The 24,802-nt window shown below is 40.2% G+C and overlaps 1 protein-coding gene across 2 annotated transcripts in view; it reads left to right on the forward strand.

Annotated features, from left to right (window-relative positions):
* Nucleotides 1-3,003: 3,003 nt before the first annotated feature.
* The window catches only part of LOC137321705 (hippocalcin-like protein 1), a 62,997-nt gene continuing 41,198 nt past the window's right edge, over nucleotides 3,004-24,802 (forward strand). Inside the window, exon 1 of one of the 2 annotated variants that reach the window (XM_067984266.1) lies at nucleotides 3,004-3,128. The gene's annotated coding sequence lies outside the window, so the exon portion shown is untranslated. Of the gene's footprint in view, nucleotides 3,129-4,013; nucleotides 4,359-24,802 lie in introns of those variants that run through there. The other variant, XM_067984265.1, reaches the window with a different exon arrangement.

The following is a 24,802-nucleotide window of genomic DNA, read 5'->3' on the forward strand; positions in this document are numbered from 1 at the left end:
GTTAAACCCAAAAGTGGGCAGTTTGGAGCCCGGATGTGGTCATGCCCCCAAAAAGCTGTTACTTTAACCTCCCCACTCGCCCCCAATCCACCTGTTCTTGGGGGTTAAAATTTAAACCAGTGTGTCTGCAGATTAATTTTGAATTTACCCCCCTTCAAGCACAGGCCATGTCCTCGGGCTCTACTGCTCTGGACAAGGTGAAAAAGCAGCAAAGAGAATCCTAGAAACAGCAATCATTTCACCTCTCAACCTCCTGTTTTCCAGTGAAAAAATGCTTAATTTACATAATCGCTTCTCATAATCCTCACAATCCAATCCCTCCATCCCCTCAATCATTCTGGTTGCTCTCTTCTGTATACTTGCAATAGCTGTAATATCCTTTCTGTATTGTGGCGACCAGAACTGTACGCAGTATTCTAAGTGCGGTCGCACCAATAATTTATAAAGTGGCAGGGCTACCTTACTATTTCCACTCAATATTGATATTTTAATGCATCCCAACATCTGATTTGCTTTACTCACTACCACTGAGTATTGTTGCGATAGCTTCAATTTATCGTCAATCAGGACTCCCAGATCGTTTTCATTTTCTATGCACGTTAAGTGAGGACAAGACTAGTCTTGGTTGTGATAGTCCACATGAAGTAATGATATAATTCACTATCCAGGACCCCATACGGAGAGTGGCCGCTTGAGTGAGGTACAAGCAAGTTGCCAGCACTTGTAGACGCGAACCTCTGCATGAGTCAATGTTTACAGGAGAGGAGAAAATTGGAGGAAAAAAAATGAAAATGAATATTGCAACTGTTTAAGTGATCGGTCTACTTAGGCTCTCGATTTACTTACTCAAAAGTATTTACTTCAAACTCTTACTATATGGTGGTGTGGTGGTAGAGCAGTTGGGAACAGGAGAAACATGCGTATTGTTTTTTCAGTTATTTAACTATTATTGACAATTTAAAAAAATTCTTGTTCTGATAGTGATTTCAAGTATATTTTTGATCATGTGAAAATTATGAGTAACAAATTATACTGTATTACATAGAATAGCCACCATACCTGTGTCCCCACTCTGGAAAGTTCTGTTGATGCGTTATGGGCAGTTAGCAGCCTTTGACTGACTCATGGCACCCACAATTCCAGCCCCTGTCCTTCAGTGCCTCTGGCAGATTTAAGAAGTCTACTTCCATAGGCCAGGCATCATTAGCACTCATGCACCCATTTATATGATGAAGCAGCACTATGGGTGAGGAGCCAGCAAAAAAATGTGAAACCCAGTGTGGGACCTGTTTAAGTTAATTTAGCAAGGATAACACAGCTAGCTTCATACTTCAGAGCAGTCTCCTCAAAACTGGACATTTTCTTTGCCGCAACATCTAGCACATAGCACAGCAGATGCTGGAACCTGCATGCCTACTTTCACAACCCACAAAGCATCGCAAAATCAAGCCTCAGCTACACCAGTACCTTTAAACTCTTGCCTATAGTTATTAATAGAATAGAATCATAGAATCTTACAGCACAGAAGGAGGCCTTTCGGCCCATCGTGCCTATGCCGGCTCTTTGAAAGAGCTATCCAATTAGTCCCACTCTCCTGCTCTTTCCCCATAGCACTGCAAATTTTTCATTTTCAATTATATATCCAATTCCCTTTTGAAAGTTACTATTGAATCTGCTTCCACCACACTTTCAGGCAGTGCATTCCAGATCATAACAATTCAATGCTTAAAAAAATATTCTCCCCCTTGGTCCTTTTCCCAATTATCTTAAATCTGTGTCCTCAGGTTGTCGAATCTCCTGCCACTGGAAACAGTTTCTCCCTATCTACCCTATCTATCTTACTTACTCTATCTATCAAAACCCTTCATAATTTTGAACACCTCTATTAAATCACTATTAAGAGTGACATATATCAAAAAGGTTACATTTTTAAATCAAATGAGTGGTGTTTATATAGTCTGTGAATTTGGACATTGATAAACTGTAAATAAGAGTACAGTCGTACTATATGTATTGGCCTGAGACTGGTAGGTACTTGTTGGATAGAAGTTATTCCTTCACTCAGGTGAATTTGTTGCGCTCTGATTGCTGGTTTCTTGGTCATCTGTATAATAACGCTTGCACGCATGAATGTTCATGCACGCTGCAAACTCATCATCGAAACTTGATAGATAGTGGAGTGGATGAAAGTGACAGTTCACAGTAAAAGGATGGGCTCTTTGAGGAAAACACCGCTTCAGTGATGGTCTTTGATTATTTGACTATTAGCTTCTGCTGGTGTACAGCTAAACCAAGGCAGGCTGGGACTTGCATGCAGTAGCAGGTAAGTGAAACTACCCAGTGGAGGCAATTTTTCTCCTTTGACTAAATGCATTTAGGTGCGAGATCGCCAATCTGACATCTGAATTATATTCTAAAACAAAAGCAAAATACTGCGGATGCTGGAAATCTGAAATGAAATCAGAAAATGTCGGAAACTCTCAGCAGGTCAGGCAGCCTCTGTGAAGACAGAAACAGAGTTAATGTTTAAGGTCGGTGACCTGTCATCAGAACCCCTGAATTATACTTCTGTTTTTGCATCAACTGCTTTGCATTTACATGAAAATGGAAATATAATGTAGAGGTGCAAAGTAGTGTGGAGAGGTACATCAGAGCAATGAAAAGGGGGACACAACCCACAGTCGGGAGCACTTCCCCCTTAGCCACCGCCAGCCCAGTGGTTATGACCCATGGTATAATTTATTTGTCAAAAGCAAAATACTAGGGATGCTGGAAGTCTGAAGTAAAAACAGAAAATGCTGGAAATACTCAGCAAGTCAGGCACCATCAGTAGAGAAAGAAACAGAGTTAACGTTTCAGGTTGATGACCCTTCGTCAGAACTGGTAGACTAGTCTTTGTATTTGTCCTATTGCTATTGACCTGCGTGAGTGATCTCATGTGTTCAACAAATCTTGACTTTGATTGGCTGGAATTCATTCATCTGACTCCAAAATATTTTGATCCCTCAGTTAATATGGAAGCATTATTGACTGCAGTAACTCTAAAGCAGATTGCTGGTCACCCAGTATATAGGACCGCTGTAAAAAGTTACCCTTTAAAAAAACACCTTTAACTATTGCATTAGCGGGTAAGTGACTGTGGCTGAAAAGAACATAGATGATGGTTTCGGTTTACTGGAAATAAGTACTCAAAAATTATTTTTATTAGGAGAGATTTCTGGTGTGTAAAACTGCTCTACTATCTGACTACGTTTGGAAATATATTACCAAATCATATGACCTGCAGTTGTTGTGAGACATGTCATCTTACTTTAGATATTAAATAGCGAAAAATACCAAATGCACTTTTGTATCAATAACATAACTTGATCGCTGTTCTCAGGAGTTGCTTTCTATAGATCGAAACGCACCAATGCTTATCCCATAGCACATTGCACGAGTAGGTCCTCTTTAAGTTGTACCCTAAGCATTTATAATCCAATAAGGAAAAGTGAAAACTTCTGGTGTAATAGTGTTAAGGAGCGCTCCTATAACAATACAGTAAAACACAGCGGCAGTAAGGAAGTTCTTTTTTTAAATATTGCGTCTTGTAATGTGTGGATTTGGTGTTCAAACAAATATGTAACCTCCCCCCGACCTAGTTAAAGGAGTTATCTAATGAGAAAGACAGGGAGTCAAGCTATTGCTGCACCGAATAAATCCTTAAACTTGTGTAGATTCAAGCATCGATTCAGGCCTTTAATTTGTCTTCACTTCCTGCCACTCAGCGAACCATGGACAGGCAGGAATGTGCTAAGTAAAAAAAAAGGGGGGGGGGAGTTTGATTGCTCAAGTGCTTTTACTTTGACGTATGAGAATATATGTGCATTTTCTTTGAAAAAAAACAAGAGGTGCTGAGTAATTGCAGTAGATTATATGCTGTGGGAGGATTGCACCATGATGAAGAGGAAACGGATTGCAGTGTGTGAAATTCCCCCCTTCCGTGGGTGGGTGGGATGCCCCTTAAAAAAGGTTACATAGTAGTCGTGCGGCGGCTCTTAATCTTTTTGCCTGAAATGGGAACAGCTGCCGGAGGGGACAGGTCTTCCTGCAGCCAACTAATGTTTACTGACACACATTTGTTGCGAGCTTTTATTTTTTTCCAAAATACCGTATTAGACTAAACTTATTTTGCTTTTACCTTTTAACGGTTCCTTTTTGGTTAAAGTTGATTCTTGTATCATTTTTTAAAAAAAAATAAGGAGTCACCAAGAGATACTTTTAAATAAGATATATAATTTCCAAAACTCTTGACGACCGGACCTACAAAGTAAAGGTGACGAAGAAAAGCTAATCAAAGAGCCCTCTGGGGGTAGACGGTGAGTGCTGTGTGTGTGTGCGGGAAGGAGCCGGGTTGCAGACCGAGAAACAACAGTGCAACTACCTGACCTGTTATTGTAACATGTAAATTGTAGTCGCGGCTCCACACACCGGGCTGCAGGCGTGAAGGGGTCCGCGAAAAAGTGCAGAATGGGCCGGGGTGCCTTTTTTTTTTCAAGCGAAACAGTGTCTAAAGCTTTCATCCCCAGTTCCCAGGAGCAGCATTTAAATCATTTTAGACTGTAAATTAATCGCAACACAAAAAAAAAAGCGTCGACAAGATTCTGCTTTTTGCAAACTTTTTTTTTCTGGACGGGGCGGGTGGTAACAAATATTTAGATTTAAAGAATTCACCCTTATTGAAAAGTGTATTGACTTTTCAGGTTCCGCTAGGCGTAATTTTTTTAACCAACTGATTCCGCAGTCATGAGCGTTATTGCTAGAAAGCTGAGCTGTGGCTTGTGACTGTTTGCGAGATGGGCATTGGGGTTGGACCAGCGTGTGTTCTAAATTCCTCTTTAAAAGAAAATCTGATCTCGCTCGCTGACAGCTGTATTACCCGTGTATAGAGTTAACAGTGAAACGCTTATTTGCGCCGTTTTGCATTTTGGAATCTGAGCGTCTAAATGTACATCTTTCCAGCTTTATTGGACATAACGCGAAAAATCTACTTCGCAATGACCCAATAAAGTAGCATACATTTTTATAAAAAGTATCGTGTATTCTAAGCTCAACGTTTCCCTGAGGTTTAGAAAAAACGATACCCTGATTTTAGTAGTTTAAGGTCATTTCCCTTAAGTACAATTACATGACCACTATTTATCAGAGATTAATAATTATAAAGAAAATGTATTCTGGAAGGAGAATGAAGTTGCTGCACTTTAAAACAGTATGTTAAAATATCACTAACATGTTTCACACTTTTATAACTGTTGGTTTCACAAGATGACGTACAGTAATCCACGGATGAAATACAAAGCTCGCTGACTATAGCGGGCCTGTGGCAGAGGTACAGTGTGAAGCACTGGTACAAAGCCTGCGCTTGCTTCCTTCATTACATTTCTAGGGGTCCAAACCAAGTATTAGATCCATAGATCTAGTTGATGAGCTTGAAGGAATTTGCTGGTGGTCTCTGCTTAAATTATTAGAACACACAAGGATGTTAACACTTTCAATGGCATAAACAATGTTTCCAGAGTGTCCGTTGCCAGTGCTGTTTACCAGTGTACAGTTTGTACGTGATTTTACTTTAGGAGCTCAAAACTGGCTATTTGGCTTTGTTATTTTTAGTGTTCAAAACTGATTCGTGGTAGGGAGCTCTTCTCACAGGTAACGAATGCCTACATGTGCATTTTGTTTACAGTATTAGCTTAACTGAAAATATTTAGGTTGAATCTGATGCTACCCTACATCTTGCACTTCAGTCAGTGAATTCACAGTCAACAATGTAGAAGCCTGACAGAAATTTGTAAACTAACTGCAATCAAATTAAATGTTTTTGTATCTTCACACTCTCCTTGGTGAATAATTATGAAGTAGTGTAAGAATTTCCAGGTTGATTAACAGTCTTGAGCCGCATGAACGCTTCTTCCATGGCTGTTTTTATACCAGCCTATAGTCCTTTATGCTGGGAGGGTTTTAAGATCCCACCGTACACGAGTATCCTGCAGAATGTCAAATTAAATGAATGGAGGCTGCACTTAGTTGCTGTATGATTTTAATTTTAGATTGTGTAACACCTATTGTGTAGTGTGGTAGTACTAGATGGACAGCAAAATACTTGCTTTACAACTAGGTTCAAATCCCAGGAGTTCTTGGAAGCATAATTTTCAATTTTTATGCCTGTTAAGATGAGGATGTTGGTATGAGGGAATGCCCTATGTTTGGTATCCAGTGTTAGTATCAAGCACTCAAGTCAGTTACACCATAGGCCAGATTAAAGCTGCTTCATCTGTGCTCCCACAGTATACCTAAACACCAACCTCAGGACAGCTTCTCCTATTGGACTAGTCTGAATTTTTCCAAATCCCATATCAGCCATTCTGGCCTCTTTTGAAATGTTTATGCTATACCTCTGTTGAGATTGGCACCATTTATATTAGACCTTTACAAAGAGGTCTTTAATTCCACCAATTTGAGCTGAATTTAAATCAAAATTGAAAGGGTGGATTCCTAATTCACTGTAAAAGTTTATTTCCCCCATTCCACATTTTAAAGAGGAATGTTCTATTCTCCATTAGGCTGCTGGGTGAAGAACACCACATGAAGTTGAGATGTGAAGCAAAAAGGGAGAAAAGTTGTTCATACTTTTTGAAAGCACATTTTCTACTTCAAGTTGTATCAATTTTTCTTTGAAAAAGCAGCACCAAGTGACTCAGCCCCCTTGGCTGAAGGAGATTGCATGACAGTGAGCAATTACGAGGGATGGGGAGGGGTGGAGCAGAAAGGACAGAACAAGAGATCCAATTAAGATAGAATTTAAACGATTCTTCAAAATTATACTTCAAACAGGCCTAAGCAATTAAAGCTTCATAGAAACATATGTAAAGAATCTTATAACACCAGGTTATAGTCCAAAAAATTTATTTGAAAATCACCAAGCTTTCGGAGGCTTTCTCCTTCGTCAGGTGAATGTGGAAATCCCCCCTCAGCCTCCTTTGTTCCAAAGAAAACATCCCCAGCCTATCCAATCTTTTCTCATAGCTAAAATTCCAGCCCTGGCAACATCCTCGTAAATCTCCTCTGTACCCTCTCTAGTGCAATCGCATCTTTCCTGTGATGTAGTGACCAGAACTGTATGCAGTGCTCAAGCTGTGGCCTGAGCAATGTTTTATACAGTTCCAGCATAACCTCCCTGCTCTTGTATTCTATGCTTCGGCTGATAAAGGAAAGTATCCCGTATCCCTTTTTAACCACATTATCTACCTGTCCTGCCTTCAGGGATCTATGGACATGTACTCCAAGGTCCCTCTGTTCCTCTACACCTCTCAGTATCCTCCCATTTATTGTGTATTTCCTTGCCTTGTTTGCCCTTCCCAAATGCATTACCTCACACTTCTCTGGATTGAATTCCATTTGCCACTTTTCTGCCCACCTGACCAGACCATTGATATTTTCCTGCAGTCTACAGCTTTCCTCCTTGCTATCAACCAAATGGCCACTTTTTGTATCATCTGCAAACTTCTTGATCAAGCCTCCCACATTCAAGTCCAAATCATTAATATATACCACAAAAAGCAAGGGACCTAGTACTGAGCCTTGTGGGCCCCCACTGGAAATAGCCTTCCAGTCACAAAAACACCCCTCGACCATTACCCTTTGCTTCCTTCCACTGAGCCAATTTTGGATCCAATTAGCCACTTTCCCTTGGATCCCATGGGCTTTTACTTACTTGACTAGTCTGCCATGTGGGACCTTATCAAAAGCCTTGCTAAAATCCATGTAGACTACATCAACTGCGTTGCCCTCATCGACCCTCCTTGTTACCTGCTCAAAAAATTCAATCAAGTTAGTCAGACACTATCTTCCCTTAACAAATCCATGCTGACTGTCCTTGATTAACCTGTGCCTTTCTAAATGACAATTTATCCTGTCCCTCAGAATCGATCCCAATAATTTGCCCACCACTGTGGTTAGACTGACTGGTCTATAATTACTCAGTCTATCTCTTTTTACCTTTTTAAACAACAGTACAACATTAGCAGTCCTCCCATCCTCTGGCACTACGCCTGTAGCCAGGGAGCATTGGAAAATGATGGTCAGAGCCTCTGCTATTTCCTCCCTTGCTTCTTTTAACAGCCTGGGATACATTTCTTCCGGGCCTGGCGATTTATCTACTTTCAAAGATGCTAATCCCCTTAATACTTCCTCTCTCTGTTTATCCAATCCAATATTTTACACTCCTCCTTGGCAACAATCGCTGCATTGTCCCCCTCTTTTGTGAAGGCAGACGCAAAGTATTCATTAAGAATCATACCCACATCTGCCTCCACACATAGGTTACCTTTTTGGTCTCTAATAGGCCCTACTCTTTCCTTAGTTTTCCTCGTGATCGTCATGAATTTATAAAACATTTTTGTGTGTTCCTTTAATTTTACTTGCCAGTATTTTTTCATGACCTCTCTTTGCTTTCCTAATTTCCTTTTTAATTTCATCCCTGCACTTTCTATCCTTCTCTAGGCTTTCTGCAGTATTGAGCTCTTGGTGTCTGACACGAGCTTCCCTTTTTTGTGTTATCTTGCCCTGTATGTTCCTTGTCATCCAGGGGCTCTAGATTTGGCAGTCTCATCCTTTTTCTTTGTGGGAACATGTTTACTCTGAACCCCTTGCATCTCTTAGATGTTTAATTGCTATGGTATAAATGAATGAATTGTGGGATATGCCACATTGATCCTGACTTTGTTCTCCAGTTACCTGCTGAGCTCACTTGGAAATAAATTGCATTGTACAGCCTCTTGTAAAATATTATCTCCATATTGAAATTACATTTTTACAGGTGGTATTAAAAATAAATATTTGCTTTATCAAAACAAAATCTAAAAGTGCTACAAAGAAAAGGCTTTACTTTCCTATCTACAATACAACGTTTCCAGGTACAAATGAATATTCACTTTCCATAACAGTTGATCAAGGTGGACTTGTCTCTGGAATGGTGAAGTAAAAGAAGCTGCATTGCAAGGTTTTGATCTTGGTATAGCAATCCCAAGAGTAGTGATACGGGTTTTGTAGTTTTGAGTACAGTTTTAGCAAATTCAGATACTGTACTACAGTCTGGTCAGTTGAGATCAGATGTTTGGACTTGCTCAAATTTGGAATGGATGTGTATAACACAGCTTTTTAAAATATTGTGTATAAAGTATGTAATCAGCATTTCTAGAACTTATAGTTTATTATATCCTGTTTATGGATAGTGACACAGCTTCCACTAAGTACCATGCAGTATCTGAACTCGTGTAAAGTTGGTTTATACCTGCCTTAATGTAAGCAAGGTTCTTCCTAACCATTTTTGGCAATTGAATAGAATGCCCACTATTTGACCTTTGTGGACTTATTATTTGTAGTATGAGCAAACCTGGTGCTCATTTTGCAATGCCAAATTAATGAGAAATTTGACTACATAGTGATTCAAACCTTCAGGCATTTTTAACTAAAATAAAAATAGAAATAACTTCTATTTTGTGAATAATGGCTATGTGGTAACCTGCTAAATTAGATATGTTATAAATAACATAATACACTATAATGGATCACCAAGACGTAATAGGATTTCCTATCGTTGTGGACTTTAACTCAGCCAACCTAATCGTATAATTGAGTATATTACAAAGTTGGAGATTCTTTTCAAGGTATTCTAACATTTTAATTCAGTAGCACCTCTATTTAAAAAAAAAATTATAACCTCATTTCCCAAATGCTGCAACTAGTGGTTTCAACAATCCAAATGTCATCAGTTTAATCTCACTTGTTTATATGAAAATTGAATGTTTGCTAACCCTATAATTTTAGCCCAGTTCTAAAGACTGAGAAGATTGCCTAAATTGCACACCAAAGTACGCACAAATATGTGGGTTTTATAGTGGAAATTAATAGTTTGTGTACAGGATTTTAGGGTAATGCATCTCAAAAACAAAGTCCATGATGAATTGAGTTTTATATCGTAGATTAATAATTGTAACAGCTTTTTGGGGTCAAAACCCATTTGGCCCAAATCATCTAATTTTTGTGATTAGACCCTCATCAGGAGGTTCAGAACTTCCATTATGGATCTGGATATAAATCCTCTTTCTTTTATATAATTTAATTTTAAAAACTTTTATTTGTGGTTCCCCAAAGTTGTGTGACAATTTATAGTCAAACTATCCTGTGAGCTACTTGCCAACATTGCTCTGAGCCAGCCAACTGCTATAACCAGAGTATCCTGGTGATGGCTTTGCTCCCGGTTTTCCCATGCGAGGGGGTATCTGGCTGCAGCTTGACTCTTCTGAGTGTAGATCAACAACCCTGATGTAGGAGATTACAGATGGAGTTCCATGTCCAATGTCACTGGTGTCTGGCACTGTTCTGCTCAGCATAATTTTATAATTTAATTTTTGAGCGTTAAGTGCTGAAACAGGGAAAAAAGTCATAATTTCTTGTGGACAATGCACTTCTGTTGAAAGTGAGTATATTTTTTCATATTGACTGACTGTAAAGTACAATTGCCTGTAGCCAAAATATTTTATACTTTGCCTTCACTTTAGATGCCCCACCTGAATATTACCAAAAATAAATTGTAAAGCTTAATGGCCTAGTTACAAAAAATAGATTTTTGATTCACTGTGGGCATCAGGCCTTTGAGATTTTGTCATGTGCTGGAATTATGTTGAGAGTCTGAGAGATTGAGTTTTGAAGCAGAATTTTCAACTTTCAAATCCTGAAGAAGGAAAAATAAAATCCATCAGGCATGCTACCTTCAAGATAAGTGGATTTTTTTTTGTTTTTAACTTGATACATTATGTAACTCCTGAGTGAAGTTATCAGCCATACATTTATATTTTTTTAAAAAGAGGAAATTGTACAGGATATGTGGCAAGTTATAAACTCAACAAATTTATTAGCAATTTGTTCAAAACCAATTTAAAACTATATGGATAGGCTGTTATTTTAAAATTGTGCACATCCATGGCAAATCCAGTTGCATTAGATCTTCGGTGGGTGGGGAAGGAATAGAATTCCCAGCAACAACATTTTTTTAAAAAAAGAAGGGAAATGTCACAACTAAATTCTTTGGTTTAGAAATTGGTCGATATTGGAGATTCAATTAAAACATATTTTAGCACTTCCTAACCTTTTTTTATTATTAGTTTGCTTGTCTGTGCTTAGCAGCTAATACTTCACCAAAATTGGAGATCAAGTGTTTTCAACTTGCCACCCGAATGTAAAACTATGGGCGGCTGATCCACAGCCATATTGAAACTACCCAACATTCATTTCCAGTTTCATTTACGCGTGGGCGGCAAGTTGAAAATCTATCCAGCTGATTCTGTTCTATATGGACGTGGCAATTCAGACGTTGCAAATAGATCTTAACAGTTCATGTAACAATGTTGCCAAAACTATCATAGTTTTCATTTTGGAGATGTGAGAAAATAGTTTACTTAAATACGTCCCTTTATAATGTGAAACCAAGTGGTGTGGAACATTGAAGTGTCAATGGGTTTTGTCATAGTGATGGAATATAGGCTTCTGTCCTTTGAGTCCCCATCTAGTGAGATCCCAGTCTCGGCCATGCCATCAACAAGTAGCCAAGACCAGGACCAGTTACACACCATCTGGAAATTGGCTGAAGAGATACTAGAAGATGGCCACCCATCCATCCTCTGGACTGGGGATTGGATTTTGATACAAAAATATTGTGCAGGAGGAAGGTAATAATTAGTCCTAATTTATGGTTGGATAGTCTGTAGAAATTAGAACTACCTGCTAATTCAATACTATAGATGTTTTGTGTATTCAATGACTTTTTAAAAGTAAAACTTATGGTTTGTGATCAGCTCATGCCCAATTAATGTGAGGTGTGGTTTTAGTTCTCTTGGTCGGCTGTGACTTGAAGGTATATAAAATGAGAGGAAGCGGACTTTAAATATTTAATTTTGTGCCTTTATCTATTCTCATTGTAGAATATGCTGGAAATGCACAGCATGTCTGTCTGCATCTGTAAAGAGAAAAGATGAGAATTCAGGAGTAGACTCTTCAATACTGTGTTTATAGCAAGTAGTAGCTTTTTTTGCACAAAATGGCTACTTAATATTTCCTGTTGGTGTGATTCAAATTGAGTTGATGAAAATGATCATACTGACTCATTCAATGCAAATAGGACTCTTATACTTCCCCCCCCCCCCCCCCCTCTGCCACAAGCACAGCAATGTATTCACTGGCCATGATGGACAGTGACCCCAATCAACATCAACATGTCTAGGATGGATGGAAACTGATGTAAACCCTCTTAAAGTGGATTTTTTTTGGTGTGGGCGGGACAGGGAATGGATATTTAGCTAGAATTTTTAGGACTTGCATGTGAGTATAATATGATAGATACATGATAGTAAATGGATTTCAATAGTTTACAGCAGTTCACACTTCCAGCTTTTTAATACGTTAAGCTATTAAAATTTATTTGCTGTCTACAGTGAAACCTGGTCCTATGGATACTGAAATGACAGACAACTGTAAAATATGGACACTTCAAGACAGTCCCAAATATTTTATATTGTAAAAGATAAGAGGTACTTTGAAACAACGGACACTTGCAAAGTATGGACAGCCTTCAATGTACTAAGCCTATTTATTTAGTGTATTTTAAAATACCTTAAAACACAGGACAGTGCATCTTTCCTAAAGTGATGAGCTCAAAACTGAACATAGTGCTCCTAATGAAGTCTGACCAGTGATCTATGTGACTACAGCAGTACTTTGCTGCTTTTATATTTGAAGCTACTTGTGATAAAATGCAATATCCTGACAGTTTTTTTTATCATTTTCTAACAAGTAAACAAGCTTTTATAAGCAGTGGCAGAGAGCGTGGATAAGAGTGTGAACTGCTCTCAGCCCCCGAGATCAATGCCAGAAGTGGAGCGACTGCAGCTGTCCCTCCGATCTTCACTGCCCTTCTTTTGGAGGAGGGGACTGCTGGGCTTCTGCCTGGAGTGCAGTTTCAGCAGTGGAGCTGAGATGTGGAAGCCCACCTGAGCGGAGAGCCAGGACGGAGTCTCATTGCTCTGTGACTTTACAAAGTTGCCCCCTTTCTCGGTGTCTGCCTCTCTTTTTTTTCTTTTTTTTCTCCCCCCTCCCCCCAAAAAAATCGGTGCTTATAACAATAGAAATGGTAAAATTACACTGCTTTCTTGTCTCGTGTTGTACAGATTTTAAAAAGTCAGTGTTCCTTGAAGTACAAATCCAAAAAAAACATGGGTTCTTGTGTTAATTTTGCATTCGGTTACATTAGGATTACCTACCAATCCTCTAGGATCATCTTGGAGTCTCTGAGAATTAAAGATTAATCTCTTGGGCACTGCTGCAAGCGACCTGGGAGAGAAATCATAGGGACGTTCATTTTTTTTTTCATTGAACACTTTTTTTTGTTAGTTGGGGATGGGGTGGTGGAGGGCATTTGACTGGGTGAAGCAGTTGGAGGTGTGAAATCATGTAATGAAACCTCCAGAAATATGTCTAGCCAGAGTTGGTAACCCTAGGTGACATACACATTACTTTAACTGGTAAGGGAATCATTTCCTGGCACAAATTACTTGAAACTGCTGCATAAAATGTAACATTTAAAAACACAACCTCGGCTTCTTTTCATGATGTAAGGTTTAACGTTGTAGAAGACCAGTTTGCTGGACACCAATGCTTAAGGTTTGAATCTTAGTTACTTTTGTATGTACAAAAGCATCAAGAATTCTCTTTGTAGGAAGTGTGGCAAAAGAAATATGTAAATTGTGGTGTGGAATTTGCATCCTTGGCTTTTTAATCCCACCTGATGCAATCTATATTTTCTCTATTACAAGTCATTTATATATAAAAAAATCTACATGGTGCAATGTAAATATTAGATTTTATAGTGGTTATGGAGCTGAAAGTGTCAACAAGTAATGAAAATGCACTATAGATTTTTTTTTTAGGAATCCTTTATAAAGTGAAAAGAAATCCTAAATAATTTAGAACAGGCTGAAATGTAACCCCACTGATAGGAATTGCAGGGAAGAACGCAAGGAATTTTTTGTTTTATCTTGGTATGTCAGGTTCTCCAGTGTGAGATTGGTGTTTTTGTATAATTTGTTTTCTCTTTTTAAAAAAAACCTGACATTTCATCACCTGATTCAGTGCAGATGATTGCTGTCCTTGGGCTTTGAAGCTTGTGATCAGGAAATTTATTTTGTGACACTCTGATGTAGTAATGAATGAGTCAATATTCTGATACTTAGTTCAAATTGCCAGTATTCAATTGACCTTAACAGATGGCTGTTCTGTCCCTTTTTTTAGAGACACGGGTTACCAAGCATGTGTGGTAGCAGATAAATTCATGCTTTGCAAATGCACCAGAGAATTTTCTTACCTCCTGATGAGCTTTAGGCACTTCCGGTGAATTTGGGGTAGAAGGACAGGAGCTGAGTGCATGTTAACTCAGGTTCCTTTAACCTCCAGTTATAGCGTAGCAAAGACTTGAGTGCAGATCTATTTTGTGTTTGGCAGGGTGATGATGTGTGTCAGGCAGGGGGAGGGTTTGAAGAAGCTAAAAGGACAGAGGAGTTAAGTGCTAGTTAATTCAGTTTGCCATAATTCATTATATACCTCCAGTTATAGCGCAGCAGAGACTTGAATGCAGATCTATTATGTTTGACGCAATGATGAGTCAGGCAGGGAGAGGGTTTGAAGAAGCTAAAAGTAGTAAACAGAAGTAATTAGCTTGGTGGGGGAACCCTCCTGAAGGCTCACTTGAGCTTAGCCAGTGAGTAACTAAGCCATGCGAAACAGAAAGGTTTATATTTCTGCCTGGGTTGGCTGATCTCGGCCAAGGTGGTAGGGGCACTACACTTGATCACAGCACGCTTTAGGTAAGGAGGAGAAAATCAGCTGGGGTTTTTCTCATTGCTGTCCAGAGACCACTGCTAGAAATGTACAAGTATAGATGTTGATTTATGCTTGCTGCAATTAAATAATCAGGATTCACTGCTGAGGCTCCTTCTTCAATAATGGTCCCTTGAGTGAGGTACTATATCTCAGCACAGGATGAATGTCTTCATGTGGTGATGAAAATTGGCCATGAAAACAGTAGGTGGAGGGGAAAAGTAACTAAGGGAAAGAAAGCATTCACTTTTACACTGCTTGTTTGTAGGACTTGATTATTGTAGAGCTCTACTGTTGAAAACCACTTTGCATAGAGATTCACGTGCACAATTAATTACTTTGACATTTTTGTACTTTGTCAGGGTGGAGTACAATGAAAAGCCACATCTAAGGACAATGGAAAAACTTGGTTCAGACATTTCACTTTATTACTAACCACTATCATAGTTTCTAAGCAGTCATTTTTCAGATGGGTTTCTTTTTTAATGTTCTGCTGTTGGCTTATAGTGAACAGAGTGCAAATAAATCTATTTTGAATGCTCAAATGGCATAGTACTTCAACTTGGATTGACTGAAGTGGAAGTTTAGTGTACATTACTAGGGGTATAAATAATTCAGTGGAGGGAATAGTTCACATGAATGAATATTTACTTAGTCAACATTCTTGTGTTTTTCATTTGGCCAAGCTGACTTGCATCATCCTTAGTCTGGGATTTTCATAAGTCTAAAAATAGCTCATTATGCTGTGTTGCTTATCTTTTAGTAAAAGCATTTTTGGTTGAAAGAAATGATGCTTTGACTTCCAACTATTTTGTTTCTGTAGAAATAAATTGTAGCCTATGTAATTATTTTTGTTACCCTTAAACAAAGACCAATTCAAGAAATGGCAGGTGTGCATGGTCACATTGTTTTTACAAACTTTGAACTATTTCAGAAATAAAATTCCATTATATTGAGCAAGAAAATGACCTGTTTATGAACTAATGTTGTTGTGTATGTGTTTTTTAGTTAGGTCCTTGGCTACACATAGCCATTGTTGATTTCAGTAAGAATCATAAACCAGCTCCTTTTGTCAATGCAGAATCTTCACTGTTGTGAATCTTGCCTCTGTTTTGGTCACTGCAAGTTTGGTGCGTATCTGTGCCCAGTTGCCCCAGCTACTTTAATGAAATCATTTATTCAAACTTGCAGTTGGGGATAAAATAATGTCACCTTCTATAGATCTATCTGAAGTTTGTCTACATATTTCTGAGATTAATTTAGGACAGTATAATTGGTATCTAATTTTAGTGCTTCTATCAAATCTAACCTCTAGGGCTCTTTGAACTGCATTCAATGAACATTTAGCATTTTTTAAGCTGTCTAAAGATAGCGCAATCGGATTTTAAAAATAATTTTGAGTAATATGGGTAGTCCCTAATGTCAACAAAATGTCAAATGAAGGCATAAATTTGCACATGTCTCTAGATGCAAAGCAAATACGCGGCCTAAAAGATTTTGGGTGTAAGTACAATATGCCCAAATTTCCTTGACCTTTTACGATCATCTATCGATTCCCTCTACCCGAATGCATCTCTGCCCTTATAACTGGCCCCAGCCAGTTATAAATGCTAGTATCCTGCAATTATGCTTGTTCGGAGGCTCTCTTTTTAAATTGTGAGCAGATTTTCAGGCGCACAGGCAATTGTAGTCACCTGAAGCAGGTACAAAACAGCTGCTACAGGAAGCATTGAAGGCATTCTCATCCTGTTACTACAGACAGCTATTTTACAATCTATTTTAACAAAAATGGCACTTTTCCTGGCTCTACCCTTGATTTATAATATATAATGGAGGAAACGAACCAAAGCTGGGAGGCCTAGAGAATACAGCACACCATATGAAAGCATCTGGTCTGGAGAGTGTATAGGCCTCGAATGACATTCCAGGAGATTGCGCTTTACCAAGGAGACCATAGGCCGACTGTGCAACTTGCTCCGAGATGACTTAAAGCCCCGGTCCATATGCAGCAGATCCTGAACTGTAGAAATTAAGGTGACCATGCCCCTCAACTTCCAGGCATCCAGGGAGGACCTATGCAGGATTAGTCAAGGGGCATTTGGCAGGTAACTGATACCCTGTTGGGTAGGCCTGGGGAGCTCATCAGGTTTGGAATGTCTGTGGTGGAGCAAAGGCAGAGGCCGTTAAGCTTCTATAGGGTTGCTGGGTTCCCCGGAGCACTGGGTGCAATTGACAGAATGCACATTGCACTGAAGACTTCCCTTCAGAACCCACACCGCTACATGAACAGAAAGGGCTACCACTCCCTCAACAGCTTGCATGTGAACGCACAGCACGTGAATGCCTGTTGCGATGCATTCATTGTGCACAACTCAGTCATTAGATACATGCTTGGGGCCCAGTGGGAGGATGAATAATTGGTGACAGGCAGGTGATTGTGAGGACTAGCGGGGTGACGAAGCATTCCTCAGGTGCTTGGATAGAATCATAGAAGTGTACAACATGGAAACAGGCCCTTCGGCCCAACATGTCCATGTCGCCCAGTTTATACCACTAAGCTAGTCCCAATTGCCTGCACTTGGCCCATATCCCTCTATACCCATCTTACCCATGTAACTGTCCAAATGCTTTTTAAAAGACAAAATTGTACCCGCCTCTACTACTGCCTCTGGCAGCTCGTTCCAGACACTCACCACCCTTTGAGTGAAAAAATTGCCCCTCTGGACCCTTTTGTATCTCTCCCCTCTGGGAATGTCCTCCGATGTTCCCTAGAGAGGGTAGTGTGGATAGTTGTCATGTGATGTGCCCTGCACAACCTCACCATAACAGAAGGGCTGGATCTTGACATACCCGGAGAGAAGCAGAAGGTGCTGTAGCACGAGAGCCGGAGCCAAGGGTCATGGCACGTCCACAGGAGGCATCGCTTCGAGGGGACAGGGCAGTTAGAGCACGGCTTGTGGCTCAGACTTTTACCCAGTGAGCGTCCCTGCAGAGATCGCGACCAGAAGTGTGGGACACCGCTCTCAACGTCAAGGACAGTTTTGTTACAAAAATGTTTCACAAGTTTAAAATGCAAATTGTTACAAATAATTATAAATGTTGCCTGAAAAAGTTAAACTATACTTGGACATTTCAACAAATTGTTAACTAGACCCTGAGAAACCTTTTTTAAAAATTAGTGTTTGCAATGTTAATCTCTCTCTAAGTTTGAGCAAGTATTTACAAGAATATATCAATATTGAGTTACATCAAAACTACAGCACCAAAACGGGCCATTCGGCCCAACTGGTGTATGCTGTCATTTATGCTCCACAGGAGCCTCCTCCCTCTCTACTTCATCTAACCCTATCAGCATACCTTCCTGTTCCTTTCTCCCTCATGCTTATCTAGCTGCCCCTTAAATGTATCTCTGCTATTTGCCTCAACTACTCCATGCATTCCACATTCTTACCACTCTTTTTGGGTAAAGAAGTTTCTCCTGAATTCCCTATTGGATTTATTAGCGACTATTTGATACTTATGACCTTTAGTTTTGGACTCCCCACAAGTGGAAAGACTTTCTCTACATCCACCCTATCAAACCCTTTCATTATCTTTCTATCAGGTCACCCCTCAGCCTTGTCTTTTCTAGAGAAAAGAGCCCCAGCCTTTCCTGATAAGTATATCCTCTCAGTTCTGGTGGTATCCTTGTGAATCATATTTGCACCCTCTCCAATGCCTCTATATCCTTCTTACAGTATGGAGACCAAAACTGTGTACAGTGCTCAGTGTGGCCTAACCAAGCTTCTGCACAAATTTAATAAAGCTTTTCAATTCTACCCCTTTAGAAATGAACCTGTGTTTGGTTTGCCTTTTTATGGCCTTATTAACCTGTGTCGCTACCCCTAGATCCTTTTGCTCCTCTATCCCATTCAGCCTCTTTTATTATCCAAGCAGCATGTGACCTACTTGTTCTTCCTACCAAAATGCATCACCTCATACTTATCTATATTGAAATTCATTTTGCCAATTACATGCCCATTCTGCAAGTTTAATAATGTCCTCTTGGCATTTTGATGCATTCCTCCTTTGTATTAACTACCCGCCCCCCCCCCCCCCCCAAATTTGGTGTCGCCTGCAAATTTTGAAATTGTACTCCAGATTTGCAAATCCAAATCGTTAATGTAAGTTGTGAACAACAGTGGTCCCAACACTGATCCCTGTGGAACACCACATCTCAACTTTTGCCAGTCTGTGTAGCTACCCTTAATCCTCTACTCTGTTTCCTGTTTTGTAGCCAACTTGCTATCGTTTTGCTACATGTCCCCTGACTCCACGTGCTCTGACCTTAGTCATGAGCCTACAATGTGTGGACCTTATCGAAAGCTTTTTGAAAATCGAAATAGATTACATCTACTGCATTACTTTTGTCTATTCTTTCTGCTACTCCTTCATTAAAAATAATAAATGTTAGGAACTGTTTAAAAACTTGAGTTAAACTATTGTAAACTTTAGAAATTGTTAAAAGGTTTGCAAACTTTGACACATTTAAAGATTTTATTCAAAAACTAATTATTTAGCAGCAATATCACATCAAAAACAAGATATTCAACAAACAAGCAGGACATGACTGGTCACAATGTTCCAGCTGGGCAGTTTCCTTTTCTCTTTCCCCCCCCCCCCCCCCCCCCTCCACTTCCCAACAGTGATTTCTGTTCGGCTTGGTTTCTGGCTTGGTTTCTTGCCTGATCGCCTACCTCTGGAGTCGCACCTGTCATTCAGGCAGTCAGAACTCACTTGTCTGGATTAATGTCAATCTTGCCTACCTCTCCGCCTCTCTCCTCCAAGATGCTCCTTAAAACCTACCTTTTTGACCAATATAAATGATACCATTTCCTGCATTCCAGTCTTTCCTTTTAGCCTGTGCCATTTGTAACACCTTCATTACCATCGTTGTACCATTCCACTTGATCATTAGCCTATGGTCAGTCCAGTGTCGTAATTTGATATTCCATACCATATTCTTCCAAAATTGTTTAAACTCTTTCAACCATTGTTGGTTCACAGCGATGTGATGTAGTTAAGTCCAAAACTAGGGTCTTAATTTTAAAAATAGTCAATTATGTTGGTATGAGGGGCACGTTGGCTAAGGTGGAATGGGAAATTAGATTAAAAGATATGATGGTAGATAAGCTATGCTGAATATTTAAAGAAATGATTCATAATGCTCAACAAGTATACATTCCCTTGAGGAATAAAAATTCCACAGGAAAAATGATCCAATCATGGCTAACTCGAGAAGTTGAGGATAGTATTAGTTTAAAGGTGGGGTTTAAAATGTTGCCAAAAGAAGGAGTAAGTCTGAGGATCAGGAGGGTTTTAGAAATCAGCAAAGGATGACTAAGAAATTGAATGAGAGTAAACTAGCAAGAAATATAAAAACAGGTTGAAAGAGCCTCTACAAGTATGTAAAAAGGAAGAGAGTAGCAAAAGTAAACATGGGTCCCTTAGAGGCATAGACAGGAGAAATTATAATGGGGAATAAAGAAAAAGTACTGGTGAAATTAATGGGACTAAAAGCTGACAAATCCCCTGGACCTGATGGCTTACATCCTAGGGTTTTAAAAGAGGTGGCTGCAGAGATAGTGGATGCATTGGTTTTGGTCTTCCAGAATTCCCTAGATTCTAGAGCGGTCCCCATGGATTGGAAGGTAGCAAATGTAACCCTGCTATTCAAGAAAGGAGGGAAAGAGAAAGCAGGGAACTATAGGCCAGTAAGCCTGACATCAGTAGTAGGGAAAATGCTAGAATCTATTAAGGCAGTTGTAACAGGGCACTTAGAAAATCATATGATTAGCCAGAGTCAGCACTGCTTTATGAAAGGGAAATAGTGTTTGACAAATCTTAGAATTTTTAGAGGGTGTAACTAGCAGGGTAGATAAGGGGGAACCAATGGATGTAGTACATTTGGATTTTCAAAAGGTATGCAATAAGGTGTTACACAAGGTTAGGGCTCATGGGATTGGGGGTAATATATTAGCATGGATTGAGGATTTGTTAACAGATGGAAACAGAAGGAATAAACGGGTCATTTCTGGGTTGACAGACTTTAGCTACTGGGACGCCACAAGGATCAGTATTTGGGCCTCTGGTGTTTACAATATATATCAATGACTTAGATAAAGGGACCGAGTGTAATGTATTCAAGTTTGCTGACGATACAAAGCTAGGTGGGAAAGTAAGCTGTGAGGAGGATGCAAAGGGAGAGACAGGTTAGAGACAGTGGGTAAGAAGTTGGCAGATGGAGTATAATGGGATATGTGAAATTATCCACTTTGGTAGGAAGAATAGAAAAACAGAATTTTTTTTTAAAAGATGAAAGACTAAGAAATGTTGGTAGTCAGAAGGATTTGGTTGTCCTTCTATCTGAAGCACAGCAAGTTCACATGCAGATTCAGCAAGCAATTAGGAAGGCAAATGGTATGGTAACCTTTATTGCAAGGGAATTGGAGTATGAGTAGGGAGGCCTTGCTGCAATTCTACAAGGCAATGGTAAGACCACACCTGGAGTACTGTGTACAGTTTTGGTCTCCTTACCTAAGGAAGGATATATGTGCCTTAGAGGGAGTGCAACAAAGGTTCACCAGATTGATTCCTGGGATGAGAGGGTTGTGCTATGAGGAGAGAATGAGTAGAATGGGCCTATATTCTCTGGAGTTTAGAAGAATGATAGGTGATCTTATAGAAACGTATAAAATTCTTAGAGAGCTTGAAGGTAGATGCTGAGAGGCTGTTTCCCCTGGCTGGAGAGTGTAGAACTAGGGGTCATATTCTCAAGAGAAAGAGTGGGCCATTTAGGACTGAGATGAGGAAAAATTTCTTCACTGAGGATTGTGAATCTTTGGAATTCTCTACTCCAGAGGGCTGTGGATGCTCAGTCATTAAGTATATTCAAGACTGAGATCGATAGATATTTGGACATTAAGGGATATGGGGAGTTGAGTTAGAAGATCGGCCATGATCATATTGAATGGCAGAGCAGGCTCGAGGTGCCTTATGGCCTACTGCTGTTCCTATTTCTTATGTGAAAGCGGTATTCCATACGTCGCGAAGATCTGCTTCATTGTCCTTGCGATGTTCACTGCTGTACTTCCCTTCAAAATGTTGACGTCAAAAGATGTACTGTAATAGCCCATGACTACCAGCAAATGCTCACCACTTGGTAGAGGTCCTGTAAGACTTGCTGCCGAATCCTGCTACTATCTGCTTGGCAGCCTGCTTCACCCCAACAGTTCCAATGGAAAAATAGGTCCCGCCATATGGCAATGTTTGCACACCCATTCCATGTGCTGGTGATTCCTGGCCTCCACACTTTGAGCCTCAGTCGGTTCTTCATTTTTACCATCCCTTGGTGTCCTTTGTGTACCAACATCAAGACTTGCTGCTGTAAAGTCCATGGGATGACAATTCAGTTCCCTCTGGTGACCAATTGACCCAGCGCGCACGGTTCTTTTCGGGACGATGCTGTGGATAGTGGCTTTCGTCCCAACGTCCAGATTGGATGCATGGCCGATCAGTTATGCCCTTTCTATTTGCCGTGGACACAAACAACTGCCATCGCCTGCTCAGCAATTACCCGTACCTCCTCAGCTAGGAAACATTCTCTTTCCTTAGTGGACTTGTGGGCTCAACCTAGACAACACATCAGCAATGTTTTGCTTACCAGGCCTATCAATCAGCTTGAAGTCATGTGCTTACACTCGCCAGACCCTAACTGACACCTTTGACGTTTTGAAATAAATGTGCTCCACTGGCTTGTGGTCTGTTTTCAATTCAGGACAAAAACATAAGTGTTAAAGTGCTTGCATGTCCACACCATAGCTAATACCTCCTTTTCCGTCTGCGAATAACATCATTCCACATCAGTCAGGCTCCTACTCTCATAACTGATGGCTCTCTGCACTCTATCCTGTTCTTGCGTCAGCACCGGGTCTGCCATGAATCGTGTTCTAAAGTTTTTGTCGAGATACGCCAAAGATGCAAAGATCTGACCAGTAAACTTGACAGTCAAGTGTCCTGCTGCATTTGACCCTAGCGATAAAGCATGTTCTTCCTTGTCAGCTGCTGTAATGGTTCTGCAACCATCGCTAAATCAGAAAAAAAACTTGTAGCTATACTGCACCAAAACTAGAAAACTCCAGACATCCAACGTAGATTTGGGTTTCTTCTGCACTCCTAACTGCCCCTATCTTTCCCGACGTCAATCAGTGCCCAAAGAATGTCAGTTCAATCAGTCAGAATCCACACTTGTCTGGATTAATTTCTTCAGCACCACAAAAAGGTGTTCATCTACCTTCGCATTCCTGCCATGCACAATCACATCGTCTGCAGTGTTGCTATTCCCTCAACTGGACAGCACAGTATGAATGCTGCTTTGATGCTCTCCACATCTTTCCTCCTTTTAAGACACTCCTTAAAACCTACCTCTTTGGTCACCTGTCCTAATATCTCACATGGCTCAGTGTCAAATTTTGTCTGATAACGTTCCTTTGAAGCACCTTGGGACATTTTACGAGGTTAAAAGAGCTATGTAAATTGAAGTTGTTGTGCTCAGCCATGTTAGAAATTTCAAATGTCAAACATTTAGGAAAAGTCCTCAGTCCATTATAAATGTGGTGGTAAATCCCAACTCGGATGCCAGCTCAATTTGATGGAAGCCCCATTTCAGATCTAACTGAAGTCTAAAACCCTTTACTACCATTAAAATCCCTCGACTATTTCCTCCAGAGTCAGAAGTGGATGATGTTCTCATCATGGTGCATGTTAATCATCCCCATCTTTGGGTACCATAACTAAAGGACTAATCTGTGGACTCGGACCATTTACTGGCTCAATGATGTCGTCAGCTTAAAAACGGATCCAGCTTTGCATCCATCTCGTCGCGACAACTGAAGTTTTCTCAGCAGCTGAGCTATTGGCTTAACACAGGTGTAGTCTTAGAAGTTCTGCAGCTTATCAATTATAGTGAAAAATTTCCTGAACCTCATGGATTTCACCAACAGTCAAACCTATAAAGTATTTAATTATCCACCGTCTTATGACCCAATAACAGCATGCCTTGCAATTAATTACAGTAAACTCAGCCTCGCGCTTTGCATTGCAAAACTGCACCACAAGTCCCTAGCACTTTCAGCAGCTTTGCCATACCATACGCAAACAGCTTCCTTGTGCATTTATTGGTCCTGCACTTAATCCTGCTATCCTTCAAGGCTTCCCATGTGGATTTGTAACTAGGTCACATGAAACACCACTACCGATCAGCGATGCACCATAACATCGCCCAGATTTACATCACCACATCCATCGTCATATAGGCCTGCTTCAACAACAGAAAGTGTGTAGGCTGATTTTACTTTGGCAACACTCCTGACCCAATTACACCCCTATTGCCTACCCTGAAGATTGTGCCCAACTTTCAGTTTCCTGGTCATGCTGTGAAGTGGCCAGCCTCCCTGCAATTCCTGCATTTCTTCCCCCTCGCCAGACAATTCAGGTCCTTTCACAAAATGTCCTTCTCTGTTACATGCAAAACGAGTCCCCTCCGGGGTTGCTCCTAAGTTCCTTGGGCCTTGCCCCAGTCAGCTGCCTTAATTCCTGGCTCCTGCATCCATAACCTTAATTCCCCATTTCACTTGCTCGTGAGCCCTGCGTATTCCTAATGATTTGTCCATGCTCAACATGGTTCCTCTCCCAAGAGTTCTATCTCAGTGTGGAAGACTGGCACTGATCAGTTATTTGATTATCAACACAGTTAAATGCCTGTAGTCTCAATCGGCGCACACGCACTGCTCTATTGTTT

Source organism: Heptranchias perlo, chromosome 5 (genome assembly GCF_035084215.1).
Source record: "Heptranchias perlo isolate sHepPer1 chromosome 5, sHepPer1.hap1, whole genome shotgun sequence".
NCBI classification, from domain to species: Eukaryota; Metazoa; Chordata; class Chondrichthyes; order Hexanchiformes; family Hexanchidae; genus Heptranchias; species Heptranchias perlo.